Below are 6,151 nucleotides of genomic sequence, written 5' to 3' on the forward strand. Positions count from 1 at the left end.
GATAGATAGATAGATAGATAGATAGATAGATAGATAGATAGATAGATAGATAGATAGATAGATAGATAGATAGATAGATAGATAGATAGATAGATAGATAGATAGATAGATAGATAGATAGATAGATAGATAGATAGATAGATAGATAGATAGATAGATAGATAGATAGATAGATAGATAGATAGATAGATAGATAGATAGATAGATAGTGCAGCTAAACCTCTTGGCATGTTGTACAAATAGTGTGCATGTGTGTCCACATGCCAATGCATTACCTTTAAAAACTATGTTCTGGTTGCGTGTAGAACAGGTGTTGTCCTTCTGGACCCAAGCAGTGTAATAAAACAGGACGCCACATTTTAAATTGTGTAGAAAGCTCTTCAGGATTATGCCTAAAAGACCACAAACTCAGTGGACACACATGATGAACAATTAATACATCCACGTGTAAAGTGGTGAAGAAAACAACAATGGCTTTAGCCTTATTAGAGGATATACCAAATGGTGCAATATGCAGACAGCATGTATTTATAAGACAAAGAGGATTTTCTGGCCGACGACGACTGGCTCATCAGCCATTTTAGTCTTCCAAGGACAGTCCTTTTGGAACATTGCTTGGAGCTGTGGCCGATCTTGGAGTGTGACACAGCGTGGAGCCGTACACTGCTCGTGCACATACAGCTGCTGACCGCACTGGGGTTCTTAGCAACAGGCTCATTCCAGGGGGAACTGGCAAACCGGCCGGGACTGTGCCAGTCAACCCTAAGCCGAGTCATGCCAGCTGTGTGGGAAGGAATGATCCGTATATCAACCATGTACATCAGATTCTCTACAATACAGTTGAACAGGTCAACGTTAAAGCACAATTTACAGCGACAGATGGTTTTCCTGATGTAATCGGAGCTATAGACTGCACACACAGTGCTATAAAACACCATCCCAGGATGAATATGTTTATGTTTACAAGAAGCATATTCATTTTATCAATGTGCAAATTATATGTGATACGCAAAAGTAACTAACTAACACTTGGGGAGGTGGCTTGGTTGAACACGATTCATTCATTCTAATGAACAGCGTGGCTGGGAACAGACTACAAGCTGGCATGTGCGGGATGGGTGGCTTTGTGGTGAGTAAATTCATTTAGTCATCCTAATATTAATCCTCCCCTCCTGATGCACATGGAGTCTGTGCGCCTCCACATATCATGTCTTCAACGCATCATTACTAGTCAGTGGTTCAAGTAAAGGACTTGCCTTTTTTTTTTTTTGCTGGATAAACTACAGTTTCAGAGCGTTCTAACAAGCCCAGTTGTCTCTGTGTGTAGTATCCATCCATTATCTTTACCGGCCGCTTCTTCTTTTTCTGGTCATGGGAGTCACTGTTGCCCATGTCCATCGGTCACTGTGGGAGAGGCAGGGGACACCCTGGACAAGTCTCCAGTCCATCACAGGATATAAAGACAAACGAGACAAACAACCATTCACTCTCTCACTCACACCTAGATACAATTTAGAGTTACCAATCAGCCTAACATGCATGTTTTTGGTCTGTGGGAGGAAACTGGAGTACCTGGAGAAAACCCACGCATGCACGAAGAGAACATGCTAACTCCACCCGGAAAGGCCCCCGGCCAGGATTTGAACTGGCAACCTGCTCGCTGAGAGGTGGCAGCTCAACCAACTGATCCACCGTGCCACCCGTGTGTCAACATGTTGTTATGTCGACAAACATGTGTAAAGGGTGAAATGCCTCAGCCTCACCATTCCTCTGGCGCACTGCTGCATTAACTTTCAATAACACTGTAGTCTGTGTAAGTGACAATGGGCAGTCATCCTCTGCTTCACATGCACCTTGTTTTCTGACCAGTTTTTTTTATATCTGCAGATTTGTGCTGCTCTGACCCCACAGCATTTACAGCTTTGCACACATTGTCCCACTCACTCCTCTTGTGCTTGGTGCTAATGACAGAGGACAGTGTGCCAAACAGTGTTTTTACCTCTACCTCATTTAGACGTGTCTACAACTCACATTCTGTGAAGTTCAACCCCCCCCCCCAGGTGCAGGGCATATTTAAATCTATTTGCATATTTACTGTAAATTGAGGTGTGTCAAGGGAGGAGTTTCCTCCCTTATTCCTTCATGTGCACTCAGTTCCACAATGACTGGGATGTACAAAGGAAGTGTGCTTGGATTCATGCGTACGCACAATTTCATACATCTGGATTCATCTGTGCGTACGTTTACATCTGGATTCATCTGTGCGTACGTTGTTTTCTAGACTCAAGGGTACTCCTTGTTTCAGTAGGAAGTCCATGCTTTGTACATGAAGCTCCTGGTCTGTTAGCACTCAGATTATGTGTTGTGAGTGATGTCTGGCAGCTGTGGCTGAGTGGTTAGAGCAGTCGACCTCTAATGGGGAGAGTTGGAGCTTCGATTCCACGTGCAGTCACATGTTGAAGTGTCCCTGGGCAAGACACTGAACCCCTCATAGCCTGTGATGTGTGTCCCATCAGTGTATGAATGTGATGTAAAGCACTGATTAGTCTCTACAGATTCTGATTGTAGAGATGTAGTAGAGTGCTGTATGAATGTGTGTGTGGAGGTAAATGAGGGCACAGATTGTGCTGTAAAGAGCTTTGAGTATCTTGATTAGATAGAAAGTACTATATAAGTATAGTCATTTAACATTTACCATTCTACACAAATTTTATCTCAATATCTGTAAACTGACCGAGTTATATCTTTGCGTTTGGCTCAGTTGGCTGTGTCAGCTAATTTCAGTTGGGTTGGCTTCAAGTTAATTAGTGGGAACTATCAACTCCAATATTACTTTCTAAAAATAAAATTTGATGTGAGAAGTCAAGAGTTATTTCCAACACAGTCTGAGTGTGACATCTCATTAAATTAAATGTGATCACGCATAATTTTATTTTCAAGATTTGAACAAAAAAAGGCTAAAACTTTGATATTTCTAAACATCAGATAATTTTATCTAAAACTCTGACTTGAAAGGCAACGAGGGAGATTTATTCCTCCCCGGAATGCCATGTCTCATCCTTTTGATTAAGTTATCATTTTGCCACAACAATCTGGAATGTAGTAAACAAATTAGTTTTTGGTCTCAGCTCTCAGTGTCACCTCTCAGTGGCAACACAAACCTCTATTTGTGTTTTTGTGCAGTAAAGTGTGAGAGTGTGGGAGGCAGCAGCCTGATTATCATGCAGTATATGGGTGTAATGTACTGTGGAAGGTTAGATTTTCTACACTGCATATTCTTGTTACTTTAACAGCAAACATGTGGAAACCAGTGTTTTTTATGTCGCTGTGTGTAAAGTCAAACAGGTGTGTGGATGGATGATGGTGTTATACATATACTGTACATTATCTTTTTTGTGCTGCTAATGCTGAATACTCAATCCTTAAAGTTTCTCATCATGTGCACAGTGATGTAACGTGCTTCCCTAAACAATAAAATTCACATTTAATGCAATAACCACAGTCCTTCTGGGAAAATGTTCTGTTGACAAATTAAATAAAACTGGAGCTTTTCAGCAATCCTCATTAAGTTTTTGCAGACGAGCCACTAAAGAAAAGAACTTTGAACTTAGTTAAACATTGTGGAGAATCCATAACGCTGTAGAGCTGCTTTGCTCTGACTGACACTGAAGACTTGACTGTATCACATGAATCTTGGTGTCCCGCCTGAACCGGTATAAGAAAACTTGGCATGAGGTTAACGTCATGGACAAAACCCCCAAAGCAACTTGTTCAAAAACATGTAAGAGTGGGTAAAGAAGGAAACCTGGGCTGATTTAAAATGGCCAACAATGAGTCCTGGTCACATTCCTACTGAAAATCTTTAGCCAGAGCTGAAGTTTGCCATGGGGGAAAAGAATCCTGCAAACATTTAAGAGCTTAAACAAACTGGGAAAAAAAGTGGGAGAAATTACCAGCAGTGCAAGAAGCTTCAAGACGGCTACAAGAACCTTTTAGAGGCTGTCGATGCAGTCAAATATTAAAGTGGGGTGCCACTATCGCTGCCCATGCTGTGTTTGAGTTTCTTTCTTTAAATTACAACCTGCAAGTAGAAAACCTATGGTTTGGTTGTATTACTTTGGGCCTCCAATTAAAAATACTAATACCTGAAATATGGTAATTTCGTATGTATTTCGGAAGATATAAAAACTTGTTGCACAAAAAATAATGGTGTGCCACTGATGGAGAGCAGGACTGTATATTAGCTAAAAGAAGCTGAACACTAGCTTAAAACCAATAGTAGCAAAAGGCTAGCTAAATGCAGCAAAAAATGCTAATTTCAAACTACAAGTAGCAAAAGGCTAGTTAGAAGCTCCAATGTTCAGTATGGTTGCTAGAAGCTAAAAGTAGAGGGATGCTTGGAAAGAATAATGAATGGCTAGCTAATAGCTAAAAATAATCAACATCAAAATTAACAAAGATGGAGGACGCAGCCCTACCTTCTCTTGTTAAACACTGAAGTCGTTTGTCTGGATGAACCGTGCTGAACCAAACGTTCTTTTTCTCTGAGGTTCTTCTATGTTATATTTTTTAAGCCAGTATCTTCATCGTAGGGACGTGGGGCTGCATCTCCAACATAAACATTTCGCCTACACACCCTAACTCACTACTTAGTGCAGCTGCAGAAACAGAACTGCTTGTTCCTAAACACAACACACAGCAACTTCCAGACAAGGTTGTGTCCTTAAACGTCCTCGTTCTGCTCATACTCTGTGACCAACGCCCACACATTTATTTGAGTCCACCAGAACCACTTGTTTTTTTTTTACTGCATTTATCATTTCAGGACTCATTTATTCAACATGGAGTGTCTCGCCCACTCTGCTCCGTCCTCTGCTATTATTAGCTTTGTTTGTAAACATGAATATCTGATTCATCTATTTGCAGCATATGAACACTTCTTACTGTACTGTACACAAAAAGTATTTTCATTTTTAATGATACTATTAGAGGCTTAGCATTTCTTAAATGAATGCATGTCATCTGTCACCTTTCATGCCAAAATTATAAGCTAAGATCACCTTATGATAAAAAGGGATGGACTTCTAACTGTTTTGGTCAAACCTTGTACTTTGTAGATAACAATGTGTTGTCTTCTGCAATATTGTGAGATCTTGCAAGTTGTTACCACTCAGTACTTCACGGGGATGATGTGTTGTTAAATTTAAGGCAACAATTAAGGAAAAGGCTTTTTTTTTTCCTTTTAGCTTCATATTTTACTTTGCAGAAAAGCCCAAATTAGAAATCAGAAACGAACCCAAAGATTGGTTTAGATTCAACAACAATTTTCTGCTCACTTTCAAAATTTCCACAGTGAATCATCTGCCTCCATCTCTCCCATCCCAGCATCCTCCTCGGTCACACCAATCCTCTGCAGATATGGCTTCATTGCATCCATCATCCTTCCCTGTGGGTGTTCTCATTGCCTCCCCCTGGCAGCTCTATATTCAACAGGTTTTGTCCAAACTGTCCATTGTCCCTTCTCTGCACTTGTCCAAACCGTCTCAGCCTCGCCTCTCCAACTTTGTCTCTAAACCTGAGCTGACACTCTGGACTCATTTTTAATCTTGTCCAAATTAGAGCATCTTCATCTCTGCCGCCTTCAGCTCCTCCTGCTGAAGAAAAGGTGTTCTGTTGCCTATGTTTATCTTTGTCTATGCTGTTAGCAAAATATCATGAAAATATGTTTAAACTCTCTCAAATGAATCATTGGATGTAAATCTACAACTGATTGAAATTTGGTGCAACCACTTTCAAGATGACTGTCACAGCTGAGTCACATTAGCAAACACAACCTAGCCAGTTTTAAAGACACTGGGCTAAAATTTGGTGTAGCTGAGAGTCATCGACATATACTCTGAGTAATACACGTCCTGCAACTTCTCCATTTATTCCATGAAACTGGACATAATGTCATACACAAAGTTTGATTAAAAAATGGCTGAAACGCTTGTATTTCGCTACATAGATTTATGTTTCTTGTCCCCTGTCATGGAGCAAATAAATAAATAAATAAAATAAATTAATTAATTTAAAAAAAAAAAAAAAAAAAAAAAAAAAAAAATAATATATATCTATATTTATCTATATATTTATATATATATATATATAT

The sequence above is a fragment of the Nematolebias whitei genome, chromosome 1 (genome assembly GCF_014905685.2).
Source record: "Nematolebias whitei isolate Nwh7 chromosome 1, NemWhi1, whole genome shotgun sequence".
NCBI classification, from domain to species: domain Eukaryota; kingdom Metazoa; phylum Chordata; class Actinopteri; order Cyprinodontiformes; family Rivulidae; genus Nematolebias; species Nematolebias whitei.